Genomic DNA, 24908 nt, shown 5'->3' with positions numbered 1-24908 from the left:
ATATTTTTTTTTAAACTCAAGGAGACATTGATAACCAAGATAAGCCTCCGCCTTCAAAGGGAACTTAAACTATAATAGTAATAATGCTAAAAAGCAAAAGTCCTGAGGCATGGGGGGGCGGGGGGCAGGGGAAGAGGCTGTTGTACAAACAGGTTTATTTTAGATTTTTTTTTCTTTCTAACAAAACATAAGACTAAAAAAATGTTAGAAGATCCATTTTTAGGATTGGAACAACTAAAGGTCTCTCTAGCCTAGAAGTATGGTTTGGCACATTCTGAATGAAAAGAAGGTAAAAGTCAGAGCTTTTAGTACCAGCTTCAACTCTTTGGGCCCAAATCCATCGAGGAGCTGGGGTAAGGGTAGAAATAGAGTATAAATGCAGCATACAGAGTACTTTACGAATGAAGCTCAGCCTGGGTTTTAGAGCACAAGGGCATTTGGCATTCCTGAGCATGCTCCATATATAAAATCAGGGGACATCTAAGGAAATCAAATATCTAAGAAAAGTCAGCAGATCCCCTGAAATATCAAAAGCAGCAGCCCCGCAGCATTCACACCGACTCAGAGGCTGATCCACCAGAGTTGGGATCAAGTCCTTGCTAGGTCGGCAGCCTGTCCGGCACTGGAGATGATTTTTTATCTTTTTTGAATCTGATGTAATATATATATATAAAATCACGGAGATGCCGTCTTGTCACGAATTGATGGGATCAGAAAAACAGATACGTTAAGTAATCAAAATAAGTAACTTTAAACATGTCTTTTGTGCAAAACTGTCCAGCCTGTGCTTTAAGATTATGATCATTCATGGGGACCCCTGGGTGGCTCAGCGGTTTAGCGCCTGCCTTTGGCCCAGGGCATGACCCCTGGGTCCCAGGATCGAGTTCCACGTCGGGCTCCCTGCATGGGGCCTGCTTCCCCCTCTGCCTGTGTCTCTGCCTCTCTCTCTCTCTCTGTGTGTCTCTCATGAATAAATAAATAATTTTTTTTAAAGAATATGATCATTTGTCTCCTTTGTAATGATACTTGGCAAAGTGTATGTACGGCTTTCACAGATCCAAGGTCCTCCATCTGGAGCCAGGCTCCCGGCCGAACCCTGGCTCTGTCACTTTGCAGTGGTTGAGCTGAGCAGTGTCTGCCTGTGCCCTGCACACAGGCGCGAGCCGAGGAGCCTCAGAACCGATGGCATAAACCACGTGGCCGTGTGCGGGAAGCTGGGACACGACGTGCCCTCCCCGGGAAGGAAGGCCAACGTGCACGTGCTGCTGCTATCGGCTGCCTGGGACTGGTCCCCGTCCTCACCATCCCCGTCGTCCTCGTCATCACCTTAGTGGACGCCACCACAAGACAGTGCGGACGTGTGCGCGGTGGTCTATTATATGAACCAAAGAAACTAACTCCCTTAATGGAATGAAGGAAGGAATATTTAAGTATTTACATAGTTTTTTTAAAAATAAGACTTTCCGGGGAGCCCGGGTGGCTCAGTCAGGGAAGTGTCCACCTTCTGCTCAGGCCGTCCTCCCAGGGTCCTGCGATCCAGCTCCCTCTCTCTCTGTCAAATAAATAAAAAATAAATGAAATCGTTAAATATAAGACTTTCCAACGAATTAGAGCAGAGGCAGGACTAGAATTCTGAGCTCTTTCCACGGGGGGCACAACCGGGAACGCGTCAGGGAGTGGGTGCGAGCTCCCTCCAGGGTAAGGCCGCAAGTGCTCCGGGACAGCCACAGCCCCTGGGCCGCTGTGGGTGGCCTCGTCACTCCCACCTCTTTTAAATGACAAGGCTAAAAAAAATTAAAAAATAAAAATAAATAAATAAAATAAATAAATAAATAAATGACAAGGCTGCTGATACACATATTACCTCCATGCCTTCCCCCGCGTCCCTGAAAATAAATCTCCCCCTATTTGCTGGGGACCACTCCTTCCTCCTCCTCCTCCATCTCCTTCCTCCCCTTCTTCGGTCCCTCTTCCTCCCTCCCCTCCGTCTACCTTGCTCCAGATTTCTGTTCCACCAGTTATTCTCCTTTTCTAAAATTCCCCCACATTATCCCCCCTGACTTTTTTTACTCTACACGAGAAAAGATCTTCCCTTTGTGTCAAATCCTTCCTTTCCATTGTGACTTTTCATGAATGGTCCACAGTCTCCTCCGCTTGCTCCCGCTATCCTATCATCTAGCCCATAGGGTTGTCAAGCTTATTGGGTTTTCTTGCTTGAAAGTCACCAGGAAGCCATTTCTTACTGTATTTGGTGCTCTTTTCTTGGCCCCTGCCTCCCTTTGTCTCTAAAGCAGTGACCCAGAAGCCTCCCCACCTTTCACTGTGACCCTAGAGGCCTCCCCACCTCTTGCTGTGACCCCAGAGGCCTCCCCATGTCTCGCTGTGGCCCCAGAGGCCTCCCCACCTCTCGCTGTGGCCCTAGAGGCCTCTCCCCCTCTCGCTGTGGCCCCAGAGGCCTCCCTGTCTCTTGCTGCACATTCTCCCGTGGAACTCACTACATCTATGCCATCCTCATTCTCCTCACAGCCATTCCTCACGCTGTCTCCACTAATAGTTGTCTTTGTTTTCTCACCTGGCTTTTTAATTTTTTTCCCATTAAAAAAACATTATTTTGAAAAGATCTGTCCTCAAGCACTATTCACTCTCTCTCCTTTATTTACTTATCTGTATTATGGATCTGCAGTTTCAACCCTATCTCCTCACTAGAACCTGTTCACCTCCCAATGATTTCTCTATTTCTTGTCTTGGTCCTGGGTAACTCTCAAGAGATGAGAACTAAAAAGGGCCTGGGATTAAATCTGAGCTTTTCCATTTACATATCAACCAGAAGATCTTAACTTCTCAGGACTTTGGCCCAACATCCACAAAATGAGGCTTGGGATGAGGAAATTATAAGTCCATGCTATCCCGTGAGGGGGATCATGGGAAGTTACCCCCACCCTCTCCTGACCCCCACCCCACCACATCCCTTCCCCACTTAAGGATTCCAGCACTGAAATCAGTACCGGGCTGGAGTCCTTCCCCTGCCCCATCCATCGCTCAGGACCAGTCTACCAAGTCCACCTGCTTAGTGCCTCCTTCCTATGGGTTTTCTTTCCATCTCCAGAGCACATCCCCATTGCTCGCTGCTGGCTTGTCACCACAGTCTTCTCCCCAGTTCTTTTGTCTCCATTCTCCCAACCTTCAATCCATACTGGACAATGGCACCGCTTAGCATTCCAACCCACTGCTCAAAACAATTGCTTTCTCAAGCTAATAAGTAGGACATAGACTTGAGCCCAAACAGTCTATTCCTGGGTCTATACTCAATACTACAAGCCTATACTGTGTCCGTATCAACATTTGGTCCAGGAATTTAGCATCCTTCATGATCCGATCCCCGCTACCTCTCCAAGCTTTCCTCCCGCCACACCTCAACACCAGTGTTCAGTTTACTTGTGCTTCCTGACATAGATGTTCATTATCCCTCAGGGTTCTTTCAGCCGTGGGTCACAAAATACTAACCCAAGTGGTTTAAACAGTTCGGGGATTTATTATCTCATGTAACCAGCCCAGAGGTAGAGTATTTCCAGAAGTATTTAATATCACAGTTTAACAGTAAACCTAAGACCCAGATTCCCTCCATCTTCCTTCCATTTCGCTACACTCCACGTGATCTCATATGGGCTCCCTTTGCGGTTGCAGCGTGGGGTACCCCAGCTCTAGAAAGCATTACAGATACGACAAGATCCAGCGGAAGACAAGACAGTAGCTCCACGACATAGCATAATTTGAGGGAAGAATCTTTTCCCAAACCCCACCTTTCCCAGCCGACCTCCCTTGACATCTCATTGGCCAGAGCTTTAAGAAAAATCACCAATTTGTAACTAAAGCACCAAGGAGCCCGACAGATTAAGCAGCTTTCAACACTTCGGAGTGAGAATTACACGCTATACCCCAACTCACTGGATGCATAAATACACTTCAGAACGCCCATATGAAAGGCAAATGGAAGTTTTATAAAAAAAAAAAAAAAATCATCCTTACTATGTGACACATTCAGATACCTTCTATTTTATTTTATTCCCTATTCTACTCTATTCAGTTAATCAAAAAACAAAAACAAACAAACAAAAACAAAAAACAAAAACAAAAAAGACCACAAACCTGATTTTGTAACTCCCTAATGGACTGCTACCTGCATGTTGAAAAACACTGGTTTGTACTAATGAGAATTTATTTGGGTATTGCTGGAGAGACGCGAACTCAAGAATATTATCAGGTCGGTATGGTGAAAGGGGAAATGACTGTTTTAAAGATGACTAATACTATCTCATTTTTGTGTGTCTTAGATTATATATTTATCATGTATCCATGCAGATGACACCCCTCACTCAACACCCATTTGCTAAAATTGGGATGTTTTAAACGGGATACTTCAACTTGCTGCTGAAAAGGCTACAGTTTTTATTTGTAATTAAAAAAAAAAAAATCTGACATTCCTCAGTAGTTTGTAAGCCACAGAAAATAAATCAAGTATTCTTTTTAATTTCAAGATCTAGTTTCTTTTGATGATACAAGTAGGGTAAAAGGTCATGGGAGTTCAATTAATTTACTTTAAAATGCTCCTTTTAAATGATGTCCAAAGAATAAATCATCAAAGATTAATCAGGAAAAACTAAGTCTCTCCCCCTTGTTTGGAATGTCTTAGGATCTGAGAACAGCTGGCCCCATCTCTGTTCTCTCTTCTCCTGATTCATCTTGTTCATGATCCCAGGGAGAGGTCACCCTGGGGCCCTAAATAATATAAGCCTGCACACAGAGATGGACACTTCCTCCCTGCAACCACCCTATCCTTAAGGACCTTGCCGAGTTCAGCAAAGGCTTTCAAGAAATTGGGCTTTGTACCCAGTCCTGCTTTCACCTACTGAGCCAAGCTTCACAGGTCTATGATCTTTCATACCTTCCCAGAAACACATTGGTGTATCCAAGGTGCCCGCACATCCAACGGGTACACAGCAAGGTGCAAGGCTGCAGGAAACCCTGTGCTGATAAGCCACGGTGCCCACACTTTTTTTTTTTTTTTAAGATTTTATTTATTTATTCATGAGAGACAGAGAGAGATTGAGAGAGAGAGAGAGAGAGAGAGAGGCAGAGGGAGAAGCAGGCTCCATGCAGGGAGTCCAATGTGGGACTCGATCCCGGGACGCCAGGATCAGGCCCTGGGCCAAAGGCAGACGCTCAACCGCTGAGCCCCCCAGGTGCCTCCATAGTGCCCACTCTTAACTGGCTTGGCATCTAACACAGGATATATTTCTGCAAACAGCTATTTAAACAGAAATTTAGGGGCACCTGGGTGGCTCAGTCAGTTAAGCATCTGCCTTCAGCTCAGATCCTGATCCCAGGGTCTTGGAATAGGGCCCTGCCTCGGGCTCCCCACTTCACAGAGAGTCTGCTTCTCCCTTTCTCTCTCACTTTGCTTATACTTGCTCTCTCTCAAATAAATAAATAAAATAAAATAAATTAAAATAAATTAAAATAAAATAAAATAAAATAAATAAAATAAAATAAAATAACAGAAATGTAACAGCGGAGGTTTCCAAGAAGGGATACTGGCTAATATTTGGCGAGTGCCCACAAAGTGCCAGACATTGTGCTGGGTCATTCACGTGAATGACGCCCATCAGAAAACCATCACTCTCTTGCAGTGTCCTCAGCTCCCTTTGCAGCTGAGGAAACTGAGGCCAGAGAGCCCCAGTAGTTTCTCCAATGGGATGTAGCAAGCAGTAGAGCCCAAGAGCAGAAGGAGATCCTTTAGACCCCAAAATTTGTTTTTTCTGTCATTTTCTCAGAGTCCACAGGCAAAAGAAAAGTTTACCAGGTAAATGGAAGACATACCTGAAACATGCCTTTGAAAAGGAACCAGGTGTTTCCTGGTGGGGGTGGGGGGATGGGGGGGCAGAGCAGAGCAGGGGCTGGGCGTGGACGGAGCCCTCGGGTGAGTTGTGCAGGCTGGCAGGGGCACCTGGCCGGGCTCAGGGGATGCTAACCGGTGCGGTTGGGTTGCCACGCAAAGGGCGCTTAGGGGAACAAAGGAAAGCAAATCTGGGAAAGGTGCTAGACTACAGTTCCCCCAGGTTTTATGATTCAGTGGAGATTCCCGAAGGAGGAAGGCCCTCCTGCGGCTTGGACTGTGGGCCGGGAGGCTTGCTGAAAGGGCAGGAGCACAGGCTGCCCTCTCAGAGCAGCCAGCAGGCCTTCGCCGGGCCCCTCCCAGTGAAGCTCAGAGGGCTGCAGTTTGCCCCAAATGAGTGGCTGACAGATGGACACAGGAGGGTCTCCTGCTCTCTCCTGCCACGTGGCTTGAGACCGGGGCAGGGTGAGTGGTTGGACGGTGGGTAAGCCTGACCTTCCCCGCACCAGCCTCCGGATGAGGGAACTAGAGGGCACGACCTGTCGTTGGCTCGAGCAGCGTCACTTCTCCTGTCGAGCAGAGATGTGGCAGGGGGCCGAAAGGTTCAAGGGAGAGCAGACAAAAGGTGGGGGGCCACGGTCCTAAAGGGTTAGCCAGGGGCCCCATGGTCCTTACCACCAGGCCGCCCGGCCGCCACGGTTATTGCCCCCACCAGGCCGGGGCTCCACTGTGGGTTAAGGAAGAAGGGAGCCCAATATTCCAACTGTAGGTTCCTTGCTGCTGGGGGGTGGGGGTGCGGGTAGGCAGCTCAGTAGCTCGGCCTGGCAAGTTGTTAAGGGAGGAACCCCCAGCAGAAGGGCCCAGAATGTGCAGCAGCAGAAGTGTGTCACAAGGGGAGCCCCGTTGGCTTTGCAGCCAGGTAGCCCTGGGCCCCTGAGGCGGCTGTGGCAGCCTGGACAGTGAGGCCAAAGCTGGGGGGGGGGAGGCGGGAAGGGCCACCAAGGGGGGACAAGAGATGGAGAGAAAGACAAACTTAGAGACACATCCGCTTCTGAGACGGCGAAGGCCTTGAGCTCTTACTAAGTGGTCGGGAGCTCCAGTCACGCTCAGCAGGAAGTGGTTGGGGACGCTTGTTTTTGATGCTTGGCCATACCTTCCATTGGCTTTTCTACCGAGCACGGTGCAGGACGGAGGTGTGCTGGCCACGTGTAACGTAGTAGAGGTGGAGGGGAGGGTCCCCGAGATGTTCCTGGGAGTGTCACCCAGTAATTAGCAAAGGCAGGTGCTGGAACCTGGCTTTGGATGAATGTGGCAAGGTCTGTGACTCCAGTACCATGAATGGGACGGCTCTCCAGACACACCCTAAGGAGCATCCGGGGTTTAATCCGGCAGCGGTGTCCTTTGAAGAAACAGCTGAACCTGGAAGAGCGTCAGGACAGCCGGTGCATGACCCCTCGGCCACATGCTTACTGCAGAGAAGGAAAAGACCGAGTCCAACCTGCAGTGAGGAAAAACATTCATTTTGTAAAAGCCAAATAGAATCTTCTACGGATTTTTAAGGTGAAGGTATATTACTCTGCTTATTAAGATACAGGGGATATTAACTGCCACATGTGTTCGGGAAGCATAAGGAGATATTTGCACTAGCATCTAAAAAAATGAAAATATTAAATATTAAAATATTATCAAATATTATCAAATCTTAAAAAGTGTTTAAAAACCAAAAAAATCTAGTGTCAGAGGCTAAGTGCACCGATGTGGTCAATAAATAGTTATTCCCTTCCTAGCGTCTCATTTTCTTATGTGATTGTAAAGGTGATTTTGATCTTCAAGCTGCGGACCTACTAAACTCTGGGGAACACAAAATAGCAGATAGACTCCCACTACCTCTGGCCCCAGCTCTCTCTCTCTCTACCTGACTTCATAACTACATGCACCAATGCATCCCCCGACATGATAAAATTAAACGTAACAAGCAAGCCGATTTCTTGAAAAATCTAAATTCTAAAATTAAAATGCATTTAATGCACTTTAAGAATTTGATAGGCTTCCAAATTATGCCCATACAAAAATGTTTGGGTTTTTTTTTTTCATTTTGTTCTACTTGCAGATTGGAAAAGTTTGAGATATTTATTAAACATTAGATGAAACTCGCTATTCTTTATTTGTGAATCCAGGAATCCTAGACTGGGGCATTTGGGGAGACTCCTCCTGCCATCCTTAACCTGATTTGCCAAACCTTCACTAGTCTGTCCTAGGCTATATTTGCGGGAAGAAATCCCGCTGCTGTGATGGGATGATCTTTTGACTTTGGTAAAAAATAAAATGAGATGTAATTTTTCCCTTGTAGGCTGAGTTCCCTTGATTTCTGGCTGCAATGCCTTGCTTCTAGATCGTGGTTTCCAGGTAATGATTCTTCACAGGAGGACGGTAAAGGTAGAAACAGAGGTGTCTGAACTTGTAGTTTCTGAACTTGGCGAAGGATCCTATTCTGGATGAATCGGTTGACCTGCCTTACTTCACAGATGAGGAAACTCCAGCTGCAAACACTTAAGAGATTTTGCCCACAGGCATTATCAACAACCAATCCAGCAAATCCAGTGAAGAACCCAATGCTTCTGCCCCACAAGTCAAGGTCCTGTCACTTATGTCGCTATGATGCGGAAAAACAAAGTGAAATTTGTCATTGTAAAATGATGGAACTCCCTTCTGAAAAAGGTGAAGACATTTGCAATAGAGCAGATACCCTTCACCGTGGCAGGCTTCAGGCGCCAGGCTTGCGGGGAGCCTCTCTGATGGTCTCGAGGCCCCTTGCCCACCATCCCCACCTCTGCTCCTCCTTTCCTCTGCAGTGGTGTTCCTTAGCTCTTTATATACTCACACATGGTTCTGTAGACATGTGTTTCTAAGCCTGTTTTCTCCACCAGATGTTAAATACGCCAAGAACATAATAGTCTTAAAAATAAATTTGTTTAATGGCATCTAAATATTATGCTATAATATATGTTCCATGCTTCACCTAGAACATTAACCTTGTCAAGTTATGCATTAGTAGCGCAATGACATCTATGGAATACCTGCTCACTCTTCTCCTGGAGCTGTCAAAAAATGTTATAATCCTTCCACATGCTAAGGATTTCACTTTTAGCATCTTTTTGATTTAGAAGAGATAAACGGAGGGATGGGTTTTCAGATGCCCGACTTCACAACTCTACGATCTCCCAAGAGACCCGAGCCCACACGTTGGAAATCTCACCAGGTATAGATTGTTCCAACACCTAGAATGAGACCTTGATCCATCGTGCAAGTCATTACAGTGGAGCAAAGCACCCACAACAGGGGCAAAGTGCAAAGGTTTGGGAGCAAGAGAGAAAGAGACAGGAGAGAAAAAAGAAAAAAACAAACAGCAGGTCTCCCTTGCTTCCTACTTTAAAATATCCCCACTAACTCATAGGTTATTGCCAATATGTAGCTATTTCACCAACTTCAACCCCTTTGTCACAAAGAGACCCCATGTTCCCAAGCTGCATAAAAAGAGCACATACACACTCACTCATGCACACACACGCACTCATACATATTCACGTACACGTGCACACACACATCCCCCCCAGTAGCTCAAGAAGGCCATGTGCAAGAAAAATAGACAATCTCCAATTATGTTTCTTATGAGCCTGAAGAATTCCAAGTAGATTTCTTGCACTCTTCTTTTTTTTAAACATCTTTTATGTTTATGAAACATCTAGTTTCAAGTGATGGAAATCTAACCTGAATGGTTTAAACAAACAAGAAAAAAAAAATGAAGGTAGAGGTAAAGAATTTATTGGCTTACTGAAAAGGTCAAGGGCAGAGTAGCTTCACACAAGGCTAGATCCAGGAACTAAAAATAAAAGAAAAAGTCAAACAAGACTCAGTTTTTCCCTACCTCTGGTTTTCTCCAAAATAGGAATTATCGTCAGTGAGGTTCCTCGTGATATAAAGAATATTAGCTGAAGCTCAAGATAGTAACTGCAGCAGAAAATAAGTCTCTTTCTCCCAGTGGTTCCCACAAAATCCCCTGGCTGGCAACCGGTTTATGTGTTCTACGTCTGAGCCACTCATTGTGGCCAAGAGGATAAGATGCATTAATGGGACGGGCATGGTTTACATGTGGGATGACAAGCCATTCTGCTTTGCTGGAGACCAAGTCCTGTGTCCCAGAAAACCCTTGGGTAAATCAGGATGGTTGATCTCCCAGTTTTCGTGGAGCACTGAGGATGGGATTATTTCTGAATATGGGCGTCGAGAATGTACAGAGTAGCAGTGGTTGAGTGTCAGGCAGGGGAAATAGTCCCTACCCCGACAGACCAACTCTAGAGCTGTGCTCAACAACACGGCGCCTACATGAGCTCATTGATCACTTGAAATATGGTAGCCTTCATTGTAGTCAAAAGTAGGTCTGAATTGAGATGACTCTTAAATATAAAACACACACTGGGTTTTAAAAGCCTTTGAAAAAAGGAATGCAAGGACTCTTACTAGTAATTTTGTTAATTGATAATTTATTGTTGAAATGGCAATGCTCTAGATGGGTTTGGTTAATTTTTTTTTTTTTTTTTTTTTTTTTTTTTTTTACTTTTTTAATGTGGCTCTTAGAAAATGTAAAATTGTGCCTGTGGCTCACGTTGTAATTCCATTGCCTGGCAGTGCTATAAGTTTTTAACAAAGAAATAATATATTTATGTCACATATAAGCAGGGACGTATTTCAAAAGACGCTTTGAAGGTATGGCATCTTTTTTTTTAAGATTTATTTATTTATTTGAAAGAGCACAAGCTGGGGGAGGCGCCAAGGGAGAGGGAGAGAGAGAATCTCAAGCAGACTTCTCGCTGAGCACACGGGGCTCAATCCTAGGACACTGAGATCATGACCTGAGCAGAAATCAAGAGTTGGCCGCCTAACCGACTGGGCCTCCCAGGTGGCCCTGAATGTAAGGCATCTTAAGCAACAAATGATAAATTAGAGAACATCAGGACCACAAACAATAGGAGGAAAAAATATCAAACCCAAGACCGAATTTATTCACTCACCCCTCCCTGTCTTCCTCTGTGCCAGGATTAGCCTCAAGTCCTAGGACTTCGGGCCCGAACATGAAAAGACATCTGTCCTTCAAGAGCTCAGTGACCAGAAGGCAAGAGACTGGGGGTTGGGGGGGGGGGGGGAGATTGTAATACAAAATAATGCTGTCAGCAATACGATAAACTCTAGTGTCCATGGGCTGTGTTGGTTGAATTAACTCTCTCAGCCACGTAAGCTTTGTGCATTCAATCCATACTCTGCATTTTCCCCTTTTATTGCATGCCAAGTTCCTTGAGAGTAGGGTAGTGTGCTGATAAGTTGCATACAACCAATTGCATTGGTTTCAGGGCTCTCTTTTCACTTCATGACCAAATGTTTCTCCATCTCTTGGTTACTCTTACCAGAAGCGGGTTGGCCCCACGAAAGCTAATGGGCCTAGGTTCCAAATATTGCCAATGTTCCTCACCACCCCCCTTACTCCTGAAGGTGGTTATGTACCCTGTGCTTCATTTTCCACCAACAGCATTGAGCAACAAGATCCCAAGTGACTCTTCGAACACACACACACACACACACACACACGCACGAGTCTTTGTTTGCAATTTAGCTTATTATTGTTAATCATCTGAAAATACCCAAATGCTTACAAACACTCCAACTTACTGTAATTGGACTCCTTCAATATAACTATTTCAGTCACAGGGAGGGCTCTGCATACTAGCAATTGAGTTCCCTCTAAACATCCTTGAGAATGTTTATTTGAAAAGATTACCTTGTTTTCCTTCAGGATTAAGTCATGGTCACTGCAGAGAGAGATGATTTGGAAAGATGACAAGCAGTTTTTGATAGTTCCTCAAAGACTTCCCTTGTTAAATAATATACCCACAGAAAAACAAAATGTGTTCTAGCCCACACACGTTAGAGACATTTTTCGAACACCTAGATTGGAGAAGATAGGTATTACAAATAACATATTTGTTGGAGAGAGTGAAGAAATCACAAACTTGCTTGGATAAACACTATTAAATGCATACTTAACCAGTGGATTGCGACAGTTCCCCTCTGGCCCTCACTGACAAGCTTGACTCCAGCTGTAAATTCGGTTGCAAAACTTCCTTGTCAGAGAACTCGCCCTGTTAGGAGGACTCAGCCCTGGCTTTGAATCTGCAAGGACAGAAAAATCAATGTGACAGCAAAGCAGTTGCTTGTGTCAGGCCTAACCAGGGAGAGAAAGGGCTTTAAATTAATCATGATTTAGGGATGCTATGAGCCGGTGCAAAGGCACATTCCTCTGGAGTCTCTGCGAAAAGGAAAAAAAAAAGAGCTTGGAGCTCTCTGCTCCGGCGACCCGCAGATACTGCCCTTCTGTTATAAACAGAACTCCGTGTTTACGGTGGGAGCTGATCTTGTGTAAACAGATAAAATGCATCAAAATCTACGGGCTTTGGGTTGAGGCAGTTAGGCAACAGGATCTCTCCACGTGAAGGGTAAAGATGAATGAAGGTTTCGTCTTTTCTTCTAGAACCCGTGAACCGAGTTCCCTAAGGCCGGGAGGATTTTAGGTTCTGTGTTAAATGTCGATTCCCTACAGAAGCACAGGGCTGGTGTGAGCTTCTTATCTCCTTCGAGATCCGCCTTTGTTCATCCCTCACCTACCTTGGACAACCAGAGCATCGAACTAGGAAACAGTTATTTGCGCGTGGCTCCTCCCAAAGCTGTCAGGAAAGACCTACTAGGGTTCTGTTCAGCTGCTACCATCCGGGGGCAGCTGCGAGGCAGTAACCCTCCGAATGGTGGAGGCGGGCTCTAGCTCACCTATGGGTCTCTGCTGGCTGAACAAGGCCACTTCAATCAAGAGAGGTCGGCCTCCATTTCCGATTTGGGTAGTTGGGTCTGCATTGGAGGGAAAGACCTCCGAGTCAGCTGACTTCAGATTGACCTTATTCCTGTACCAGGCCCCACACCTTGTTAGCTCAACACGTATCCGCCCATCCAGGCTACGTTAGGGAAAAAAACGCACTCCCCTCTAATGAAACTGCTGCCCGTGGTGGGGGGCAAACATAGGATTCAGGGATGGAGACGGACAATGTCCTCGATTGAGGCACGTTCAGAGAAAAGATGGAGCTTGGTCTTCCGTCCTCCATCTGGCGTTAGAGGCCAAGTCAGTGAACCAGACTCACTTGTTTCCGCAGCCGTGTCGCACTAACAGGACCAGGGTTTTGCAGGGCTTTAGAAAATCACTGGCCTTGGCTGTTTGGCCATAGGGGTTTGTTCATGATGATACACACAGCAGTGATTCCTCAGTTCTCTACTCTGTAAACGGAGAGACACCCCCTGAAGAAGACCCAACAGCACCTGAGCCTACTTTAAAAAGGTTCCTTTGGCTTCATCTTCTGACGGCATCATCTCTATCATCATAAGACGATCACAGGGCCCAAGGGGTTCCATGAAGCACAGAGGATGAGCTTGGAGATGTCCCCTTTGAGAGGATGGCACAGGAGCTGTTCCTGCCCACGAAGGCTCATGACGGAAACCACAGAGCGCTGCATCTATGCAAATGCAATCAGTACGTATAAACAACAGGATACAAACGCCAAATCCGTAGAACGTGGTAACATATCAGCATCTACGGAAAACAGAGTTGTGGGAAAGCATAATGTAAGTGAATGTATTTATTATAATAAATATATATTTTCCTTTTTCATTAGTGAAACTTTGAAATTGAATCCAGGATAAGGAAAAGAAACAGTTTTTACGACTATGCTGCTTCCTACCTTCAGTGGTCCCAAAGCTGAGCTGCAGACACGGCCCCCTAACTTACACAGGGCGGCTTTCGTGATAGACTCTTTCAAGCAGCATTGGGTGTCAAGGAGCTTTCAGAAATAAAACCATTCTGTTACTTTTTACACAGAAGAATTACAGCCATCAGTGAAGGCTTCTTTGAAAATCAAGAACAGTCTTCGTAGGCACCAAGGGGAATTACCAGGGAAGTTAGTGGGCACCTCCTCTCTAGAGAGCTTTACAAACAGGATAACTTTTCAACTGTTTTGTGTGGCTTTCTCTGAGCAGATAATAGGCAAAGAAATCCTTTCAAACCCCTCTTTAGTTCTCTCATTCGTCGGTTATTTTCCAGCCATTCCATCCACTGGCCTTTTCTGCATCCTGCAGTCAACTCTTGAGAAAGGACGATCAGAGAAGATGAAGCAAATAGGGTCAGGGTGCCTGGGAGGGTAGTAACAAGAGAACAGCTAATAAATATTCAACCCTTTCTATATTGCAAGAACGACTTAGTACTCTACTTGGGTTTTCAAAAGGAGGCAAAAAAAAAAAAATGTTGTAATCTTCCTGTCTAGACCAACTCAGCAGCCAACTTTATAAAGAACTTTCCATTTGCCAAGCCCTATCCGGAGCCTTTACGTGAATGATCCTATTCAACCTAACAGCAACTCCGTGAAATAGACATTTTGGTGTTCCCATTTTACAGAGGACAAAACCGAGTCTTGGAAAGATGATCTTTCACAAACTAACAGGATTAGGATGTGTTGGAACTAATATTCTGTGTGGTAGTACACAAATGGATTCTGTTACAGTTCTGGAGGTCAGAAATCAGAAATCCATGTCAGGAAAAAAAAAAAGAAAGAAAAGAAAAGAAATCCATCTCAGTAGGGCAAAATCAAAGGGTCGGCAGGGCTGGTCCCTTCTGGAGCCTCTAGGGGAGAATCTGTTTCTTTGTCTTTTCCAGGATGGATGTTGTCCTCATTCCTTGGCTCCTGGCTCATGCATCACATCATCTTTTTTTTTTTTTTTTTTATGATAGTCACACAATGAGAGAGAGAGAGAGAGAGGCAGAGACACAGGCAGAGGGAGAAGCAGGCTCCATGCACCGGGAGCCCAATGTGGGATTCGATCCCAGGTCTCCAGGATCGCGCCCTGGGCCAAAGGCAGGCACCAAACCGCTGCGCCACCCAGGGATCCCCACATCATCTTTTCTCTCCTTGCATCACATTGCTTTCTCCTCTCCTTTATCAAATAGCTTTCTGCTTCCCTCTTATGAGGACATTTGTGATCACATTTAGATTCTATTCTATCCAGATAATACAGGATAATCTCCCCACCTCGAGATCCTTAACTTAATTACATCTGCAAAATCACTTTCACCATATAAGGTAGGATGTGTAGATTCCAGGGACGCCTGGGTGGCTCAGCGGTTTAGCGCCTCCCTTTGGCCCAGGGCGTGACCCTGGAGACCTGGGATCAAGTCCCACATCAGGCTCCCTGCGTGGAGCCTGCTTCTCCCTCTGCCTGTGTCTCTGCTTCTCTCTCTCTCTCTCTCTCTGTCTGTCTGTCTCTCTGTGTGTGTGTGTGTCTCATGAATAAATAAATAAGATCTTAAAAAAAAAAAAAAAAAAGGTTGTGTAGATTCCAGGGGTTAGGACCTGGATATCTCTGGGGCTGTTATCCAGTCCACCACAATTAGCATTCAAACTTCCATTCTCCTAAACACTATAATATCTTCTTCCCAGATGAGTAATTCTGGACAAACTGAGTGACTGATCTTCGGCAAGTGGGTAGATATCTCCTATAAATGAAAAAGATTAAATTTAATCATTTTTATGGATCATAGGACAATATAGTGACAGGAGACCTGGACTTACAGTCAGAAATTGGAGTTCTTATCATTAATTAAACATGCAAGCTTGGACTAAGCCCTACATCTCTTGGAATTGGGGATCATAAAGAAGTCCCAGCATGTGCCAACTCTGATCAAATCTCTTCCAGCGTCAGTGGGAAATGCTGAACCCGGTTATCAGTGCCTGCCCCACTTAATCTCTGGAGCTCCTTTTAACCAGACTTTATGATCAATGATATATGAATTATCAATTACTGCCTAACAAATCATCCTAAAATATAGTGGCTTAAAACAACAAACATTTATTATCTAAAAATGCTGAATAGTCTGGTATTTGGGAGTGGCTTAGCTGGTGGCTCTGGCTCAGAGTCCGTAGAAGGCTGGAGTCGGGATTCCTGCTGGGGCTGCAGCCGTCAGAAGGCTTGCTCAGGGCTGGAGAGTCTGCCTCCAAGGTGGCTCATTTACACAGCTGCTACCAGGAGGCCCCCATAGGCCACATTAGGACATAGTGACTGGCTTTCCCCAGAGCAAGTAAACCAAGAGAGAATAAGACAGATGCCCCAATATATTTTATGATGTAGCTTAGAAGAGGCGTACCTCATTCCCTCTGTGTCCCACTGGTTACACAGACCTACACTAATTCAGTGAAAGTGAGGATTATACCAGTCATGGATACGGGGAAGCGGGGCCAAGGCCATGAAAGTTCAATGACTTATGGGGACTAGGGCTTCCACAATGGGACTTTCGTGTTCATGTCTATCTAGAGACCTCATCAGCATGTGGAAACCCATATTACATAATACTTTGTGATGGTTGAGTGGCTTTGTGGCTTTGAGAAGGGTATTAGCAGCGTAAAACATATTTTTAAGAAGATAGCTCTGATGGCAAAGCAGGGGGTGAACCAATGCGTGCCCCTACTGCCTGCCAGGTGTTCCAGGCCGTAACAAAAATGTTTAGACTGGCCTTGCAAATTTCACATGTGTCCCCAACCTCTTCTGTCCGTGTGTTTTGTTTCTAGCCACTGTGCCATTCTCAGTATATGCGGACCATGCCTTAAATAACCCGCCTAGCTCAAATGCCATACTCTCCATGAAGCCTTCCCCTAGTCCTGAGACAGAGCAAGCATCTCTTTCCAGCATTTTCATAGCACTTTATTCACCTCTCTGTTACAGTATTTATCATACTCTCCTTTGAATAATCTGATTATGTTTCTCTCCCCAAATATTGGGTGCAATCCCTTGAGGGCAGAGACCGAAACCTTACCCTATGATTAGGCTATCAGAGCAATCGACAAATATATTTTTTGATGTAAAGAATAGACTTATTTCATAAATCATATTTCTAATACACTTAATGAACACCAGTTAAGTGATAGGCATTGTGTTAGGCCCTAAATCATGGAATAGTGATCAGTGGGGCACCTGGGTGGCTCAGTGGTTGAGCCTCTGCCTTTGGCGCAGGGGGCAATCCTGGGGTCCCGGGATCAAGTCCCACTTCGGGCTCCCTGAAGGGAGTCTGCTTCTCCTTCTGCCTCTCTCTGTGTCTCTCATGAATAAATAAATAAAATTGAAGAAGAAGAAGAAGAAGAAGAAGAAGAAGAAGAAGAAAAAGGAGGAGGAGGAGGAGGAGGAGGAGGAGGAGGAAGAGGAAGAAGAGGAGGAAGAGGAAGAAGAGGAGGAGGAGGAGAAGAAGAATGATCAGTATGGGCAGGCCCTACCCTGAGGATTTAGAGAGCAGAACCACAGCTGGTAGTCTTGACAGTGATTATGTGTCTCTGCTCTCTCTCTTTCCTGCTGCATTTTCAACTTTCCTACCTTATCCTGCCTTTTCCAATTTTCCTTTCCCTTCTGACCCTTTCCTCAGCATACACTGCACACAGAGACATTGCTTGGTCTCTCTAACAAATATCATGGCCAAACAGTTACTCCAGGGCCAGGGCCAGGACCAGGGCGAGGTTATGATGTCTATGTTGCTGGCAAAGCCCTATGTGTATGAAAATCTGTTCCTGTTTCTCAACTACCACTTAGGGGGAAAAAAAAATGAAGGATAAAACAAGCATTCCCATGTCTGTATGGCTCACTTTTTTTTTTTTTTAATCGTTTCCTATCTTTATTATCTCAAGTGAGTTGAATGCTCATAATTGTCTTTTTCAAAACGTTGGTTAGAGCAGCATCCATTATATCCATTACCACCTAGAATGTAAGCTCCATGACTGCAGAAAACATTGTCTCTTCTTTTCCTTCTAAATCATAGCTCCTTGAATGCTGCCTGGCATACAGCGCTGACATTTGTTAAATGTGTTCCTTGAAGCCATGATTTCTTCTCATGCTAAGTTTATAAATGACCTGTACTATTTCCTGTTACAAGTGGCTAGGTGGCCTCAGTCAAAGCATTAAGTCTGACTTTCCTTTCCTATAAATCAGGAACATCAAGTTACCTCTCTCACACAAGAATGTTTTGAGTATTAGAGAAAATGAATGTAAAGCACATAGTTCAGTGTCTTTCCAGAATATGAACTATAAATGGTTTGATGCTGACTCCAGAATCCTTCTTATTCCCCTGAACATGTAGGTTTGATAAATGCCTTTCTTTGCTTGTCTATAATCCACTAAGTCGATTGGCTTTCTTTAAAGCCAGGCTCTTGATGACTTCCAAAACACAGTATACTGAATCAATACTTATTAAGTAGTTATAATACAATTGCAGTTATGCAAGGCACTACAAAAAAAAAGAAATACTGCAATATGGCCCTTCATCTAAAGGACTTTATTCTTGGATAAGGAGAATAGACAATATAATTTTTTTAAAGTTATAGAATAATATGAGATGTGGTAAGACTGAAATAGGCATTTCGGAAGAGCACCTAACCCAGCCTGGGTCATAGGGAGGGTTTTTCCAGGTTATCTTAGTTAGAGGAGTTAGTCACAGAGAGAACTCAGCCAGAGAGTTTCCGGAAAGGAGAGCAGGATGTTGTTCTGAGTGGACAGAGCAACCTGAACAAAGGCACAGGGAGCCCGAATGACATGGTCAATTAAAAGAGTGCCAGCGAGGGGTGCCTGGTGGCTCAGTCGGCTCAGCTCCAACTCCTGATTTCCACTCAGGTCATGAGCTCAGGGTCATGAGATTGAACCTGCATAGGGCTGTGGGCTCGGTCTGTTGGAGATTCTTTCTCTCCCTCTGACCCTCCCCTCACTTGTATGCACTCTCTCTCTCTCTCAAGTAAATAAATAAATCTTTTAAAAGAGAGAGAGAGAGAGAGAGTGCAAGAGATACCATTTTGATTAGGACATGGAACAAGAGACAAAATCAGGTCAAGGGCTAAAGCCTTACAGTGATGCGCAGAAGTCACATCTGACTTTGTATGTCGTGCTGTGGATTTTGGACTGTGCCCTTATGGTTTCTGGAAAGCCCATGAATATTTTTAAGCTGATAAACTGATAAATTGGACTCCACCAAAATTTGGAATATTTTCACCTCATCACGGTTACAAACATTTGCACTTCATTTTTGAAAACAAAAAAGCAAGCCACAGACCAAAAGAAAATATTTACCAATTATGTGTTTGATTAAGGACTTGAACCCTGAACATGTCAAGAACACTTACAACGCAGTAATAAGACAAACATTCCAATTTAAAAATGGGCAAAAAAAAAAGGGGGGGGATTTGTCAGTATCAAAATGCAAGTTAAAACCATATGATATGCCACTTTACATCTACTAGCATAATAATCAAAAAGACAAACAATACAAAATACTGGCAACGATGTGGAGGAATGAGAACCCTCGTGTATTATTGGTGGCAAAGTAAAATGGCCCTGATACTTCGGAAAACGTTTGATAGTTTCTTAAAAATTTAAGCATAAAGTTACTATATGACAAAGCAGTTCAATTCTCTTGAACCTACGCAAGACAAATGAATGCATACGTCCACACAAAGACACGCGAGTGAATGTTCACAGCAGCATTATTCATAACGGCCAAAAAACGAAAACAATTTAAATGTTCATCAACTGGTAAGTGGATTTTTTTTAAAATGTGAAATATCCATAAATAGAATATTATTCCGCGATCAAAGGGTAGTACAACTGATACATGGTATAACATAGATGAATCCCAAAAAAGAAGACACAAGTGGCATAACTGCTGTAAAACTCATTTATATGAAATATCTAGGAAAAGGAAATTTGTAGAGGGAAAATGCAAATCAACGTTTTGCTTGGAGTTAGAGGTAGAAGCAGGATGACCTATAAAAGTGCACCAGGGAAGTTTTAGGGATAATGGAAATGTTCTAAAACTGAAATATGGTAATGTTTGCATTGCTACATAAATTTACAAAAATCTTTTAATTCTGAGCTTACAATGGGTGAATGTTATAGTATGTAAAGGATACTCCCACAAAGCTGTTTTTTTTTAATAATTGCATTATATTAGAGGATATATGGTCATAAACTACTTTGTAAGCAAGAGGTCTGCTTATTATAAAGACATCCTCAGGATTAAGAACTCTGACCTATTTTGTAGTTACTTTTCGTCTGGACCCGATCAAAGTAATAGAAAGTTGATTTAGTTAGATTCTCCTAAACATGAACACATCATAAATGTGGAAGCAAAAAAAAAAAAAAAAAAAAAACCAGCAAGTCAGCTCTCACATGACCTGAATTTGTTGGGCCATCTCTAAAAATGAGTCACAAAGGCAGTTTCTTCCTTGCTTATGAAAATGTTTGAGGAAAAACTATGTGCTTGCTTGGGCATAATTGACCACAGTAATTATAGTGCATGCAAATTTATGTTGTATTTATAAGACTGCTGGATTTGGTAGTGGGAGATGAGGGGAGTTGGTGCTTGAAATCTAAGTCTTTAATCCACAAAAAGCCATGCTTTTTTTTTTTTTTTCCTTTTGGTCCAAACTGGCAATTATGGGTTATAGAAGTATTTGTGCTTGTTCAGATGTTCCATAACCAAGAATTTGAAGATGTCTATTTTCTACATAAATCCAGTACTGAGGAAAAGTATTAAATTGTCAGATCTGAGAGCTGTATCTATTTTTATAATTCACCACATAACTGGGAATGAGGTAAAGACAAGCTCATCTTTTAAGAGAGAACAATGCTGTCCAGAGATTATTTAAGAAAAAGGTACGATTCGGATTCTTGGAGGAAACCAAACATTGCGCTTATAATTTGGACTCCATCGCTAAATCATTAAGGATGGTCTCAGAGCAGCTATTAGCTCAGACACGGGTCATCAATTTGATTTCAAAGCATCATAATAGCACGAAGACCCCATGAATTCCCCCCAGAGCAGCAGAGTGATCACAGCTCTTAAGCAACTGCTACTTAAACTGATAATTTTGTCATTTGGTCAAAATCAATAAGGCACCAAAGCCATTATTTCAACCCAGATTAGGATCACAAGATCATGAAGGCATTTCCTCTGCTGGGCATCATCTATACTTTATAATATTAAGGTTAAAAAGACCAGCTCTCAAGCTTGATACCCTACAATCATTTTGAGACAGGATCATTTCGATTAGGCTTGTTTGATAGATTGTTATAGTGAAAGCAGATGGTCCTATGTATGATGACTTCCTATATGCCACATATTTAGTTTTGGTTCTGTTCCTCCACGTAGGCAAAGAACATAAAGAAAAGGGAAGTGTTTAACCATATGTCTCGATCGCCAAGTAGTTTATGCCCAGTATCAGCGGTGATGTCAGAAAAGGAGCATTCTGTTGTCTTAAACCGTGTTGAAGAGCCACGGTAGCATCAGAGCCCCTCATTTCTGTCCTTTTCCCTCCAATCCAGAGCCCCACGGACCGACTAAAGGACCTTGGTTCAAAAAATAATAATAATAAATAAAAATAAAGGACCTTGGTTCATATTTTAAACAGCAACACCCCGAACGCCTAGAAAATTTGTCAGAATCCACATTGGGCTCCTTTCCCATCCCATCAGCAACCAAGTGACATCGCTCCTGTTGGCACCGAGACATTCGGATGTGATCCGGAACCGTCACTGCTCAGGCCGGAGGTAGGTCAGAGGCACGTGGCTGCTCGAAGCTTTGCTGTGCGGGGCTTCCCCCCCCCCCACCCCCTGACACCTCACCTCCTCTTCTGGCAGGTTCGGTACTGTACCTACACCCACCCCTGGGTGCAGTTCTTTCAATGACCTGAAGCTCATTGGCTTGAAACACATTGAATTCTTGTCACAACGTTTTGCATGGTGTCCTGATGTCCTTAGACCCCTGACCTCTCCCTTTTTCTAGCACCTCAGAACCCTACATCCCTGTACTAGCTCCTCACGCCTGGCGTCTGCCCAGCGATCCCCATCTTCGTCACTGTCGCTAGACCTGTCCTAGCCATGCCACCGAGGGACGGTGACCACTGGCACTGCGAGGAGGCGTTGAACTGCCGTCTTGGGCCACGGCCTTCCCTCCAGCCAGTTGTCATTTGGCAACACGAGGCTTTCAACCTCCGTTTGTGAGTCCCCTTCCCTCAGTGTAACAAGCATTTCTTAAAAACCCTCTCTCTGCGACGTGTTCTGCCAAAATTACTACCTACCTGTAGTTCCCCAAATGCACACCGCTCCCCGCTCCCACCCCAAGAGTTTTCTGGTTTCCAACTGGGCCTGAGGAAGAGTTAGCAGTGAGGGAAAGAGCCGGCCCTGAATGCTTTATTCTCCGAAGCATGAACCCAAAGTTTTTCTCTGACTCATGAATCACAGTCATGACGACAATATGCTTTGAAGTTATTTGCCTTGAAATGTTAGTAAGAGGCATTTTTCTATCCTCCTCACAAGGGTTTTATGTAAATTAATGTTGCTTCTGGAGTACTTCAAAGGGAGTATAAATGCACAAAGTATACCACAGGGTCTCTCCATGACGCTTACTTCCGAGGTGTCCAGGCCAGTGCTCGTCTAATAGACATAGAATGAGAGCCGCATACGTGATTTTTAACTTTCTAGTGGCACCCTTCAAGAAAGTAAAAAGAAACAGGTATTTTTATCTAAAAATATTACCTCCACGGCCTTTAAAATCTCAGGTGTATTTTATGCTTACAGTACATCTCCGCTCGGAGGAGCCAACTGCGGGGGCTCAGGAGTCACAAGTGGCTGACGCCACCACGTCGAACAGCACGGGCCCAGGTGGTCAGGTGGGGAAAGCCGTCTGGAACAGAACTCTAGACTCAGAACAATTCTTCTGAATTATTAAGCTTTTGTAATGGACTGAAACTTGCCTAATGGCCAGGATCTTAGATTTTGCTTCAAGGTAAGCTGCAAATCAGAAATACTGTTTCTGATTGGTCGAAGCTTGCCAAATTACAAAATTGATAAAGTTGGTCCGATGACTTGCTGAGACCTTGCCTAAATGTAAAAGGCCTTCCATCACAGGCCTGGCTGCGAGGATGTGAGGCGTTGCAGTTAACTGGGCAAGGCTGTTAGTCCAGGCAGTTCCACCTTTTGAACTGAGCTCTCTCAAATGCACCTAAATGGGCTATGAATCTCTATATTAGCATCAGGAAACAAGTTAACGAGGCTCTTCAAGTTAGACTCCATCCTTTGCCTATCTTGGGGTATATCTAGTGGCACCGAGCCCTTGGAAGGTTAGAGACACAGACGTGGAGCCAGAAGGACTGGGCTATAATCTCGTGATAATTAAATTTGAGGACATGAAGTTGCTGACCCTGAAAAGAGAAGCCTCCCCTCATTGAGACGGCGCATCTAGTCTCTTCCTGCGTGAGAATGTTTTGCTTCCATGTAAACAAACTCAAGAGTTGAAAAATGAGGTGCAAAAATACCCTCTTCGGGGTAAACAACAAATCAGTTAGAATATGATTTTCCTGGAATGTGTTGTGAATTCCAAAGGCAGGCTCACACTTGTCAAAGAACAGGCAATTCTCCCGATGGACAAAATAACTCAAGACTTAGTTGGACGCATTCATGCATTAAGCTCCACAAATCCAAATCTGTGTTTACATTTTTTTGTATTTTTTTTAATATATCCAGATATTTTTCTGGGCTTTAATTAGGGGGAAAGGAGGCACAGCAAGTGCTTGTTGCAAAGAACAACTTGGTTCTGAAGACCATTAGGACCCACCTTATTTGGTAGCTTCGCTGAATATTACAGTCACGTTCTAGGACCCCTAATACCCATTTTGTGACACATCAACTGAAGAAGTAAACGTTTCCCCGACTATTTGAGTAACTTAGCACAATTGCAGGAGGGTACGGTTGACTAAGCTGCTAAATATCCCGGCAGGTAGAAATACATCCCCTGTTCCTGATATTTCCATCTGGAAAGGCCTTCATTAATGTTAACTTTTGGGCTTCTTGCAGGGCTGGGACCGGGGCGAGGCTAGTGAGTCACTCACCCCGTGAGTACACATCTTAGGGAGGCGACTCACTCATCAAAACTCGCTAATTGAGAACTCTGTGTATTTTAACGCAATATTTTTAAGAATCAAAATTAATGCAGAAAGCACCTATACTGAATAAAATATCAAAACTTTACACCAAGACAGAATCTGACCCTGCACTAGCTTCGCCCCAATTCCGGCCCTTTCAGTCGCCTGCTTGGGAGGGAGAGTGATGGCGAGTTCCAGAAAGGGAACAGAGCATGGGCTTCCTTCCCGGCTCCGTGAGGTCAGTGTGCACCAGGTGGGCCCCCAGGTGCGACGGCCTGCAGTCAGCCAGAGCTGCCGGGGACTCTGAAGTGTTGGCGGGATTCACAGTCCTGCTGCTGTATCACTGAGGCCCAGATCCCATAAGCAGCCCGTGTGCGCTGCCGTGTGGTCCCCTCTATGCCATTCACAAGGTAGCAATGGACCCCTCTGAGGTCAGCAGGACGGTCTCTCTCCAGGCTGCCGAGATAAAGGCTGCGTCTTCATCTAAGGGACAGCCCATCGCCTTTGCCCTATTCCGTGGGCTGGATACAGTCACATTCAAGAGGAAGCTACACGAGGGCACTCATCACCGACGGTCACCCCGAGGCATCCCTGCTAGAGTGACCGACCGTGTTCCAGAGAATCCAAAAAGCGGTTCAGGGAGGCCTGGAAGCACGCTTAGGCCATGCAACAAGCAAAGAGGCGGTTCTGGGATGAAGGCCCGCTCTGCCTGAGGTTCCACACAGGCCCCACTAGGCCTGCACTTTCTAAAATACCTTCTGTAGAACCCCCCGTCCACGAGATGATATTTGACGTATTTGCAGGAGGGGAGCTTGGTATCCAGGCAGGTCTAGAGAATGCTGGCACAACTAACGTTAGCAGCTCCCCATCTTTGTTCATTTTAAATTTGTTAATTTCTAACAAAAATTAGAGCTGGAACATTTTTG

At 44.6% G+C, this 24908-nt stretch overlaps 2 long non-coding RNA genes across 2 annotated transcripts; both read right to left on the bottom strand.

Annotated features, from left to right (window-relative positions):
• Positions 1-256: 256 nt before the first annotated feature.
• LOC140636208 (uncharacterized) lies at positions 257-11031 on the bottom strand. Its single transcript, XR_012033508.1, has 3 exons — positions 9726-11031; positions 7047-7391; positions 257-1552 (listed from the first exon to the last, which is right to left on the bottom strand). It is a non-coding gene; the product is annotated as an uncharacterized lncRNA (long non-coding RNA).
• Positions 11032-11123: 92 nt separating this feature from the next.
• LOC140636207 (uncharacterized) lies at positions 11124-22297 on the bottom strand. Its single transcript, XR_012033507.1, has 3 exons — positions 22141-22297; positions 12608-13577; positions 11124-12115 (listed from the first exon to the last, which is right to left on the bottom strand). It is a non-coding gene; the product is annotated as an uncharacterized lncRNA (long non-coding RNA).
• Between the last annotated feature and the right edge of the window lie 2611 nt (positions 22298-24908).

This window comes from Canis lupus, chromosome 7 (genome assembly GCF_048164855.1).
Source record: "Canis lupus baileyi chromosome 7, mCanLup2.hap1, whole genome shotgun sequence".
Classification (NCBI taxonomy): Eukaryota; Metazoa; Chordata; class Mammalia; order Carnivora; family Canidae; genus Canis; species Canis lupus.
This window is presented reverse-complemented; position numbering and strand designations above follow the sequence as displayed.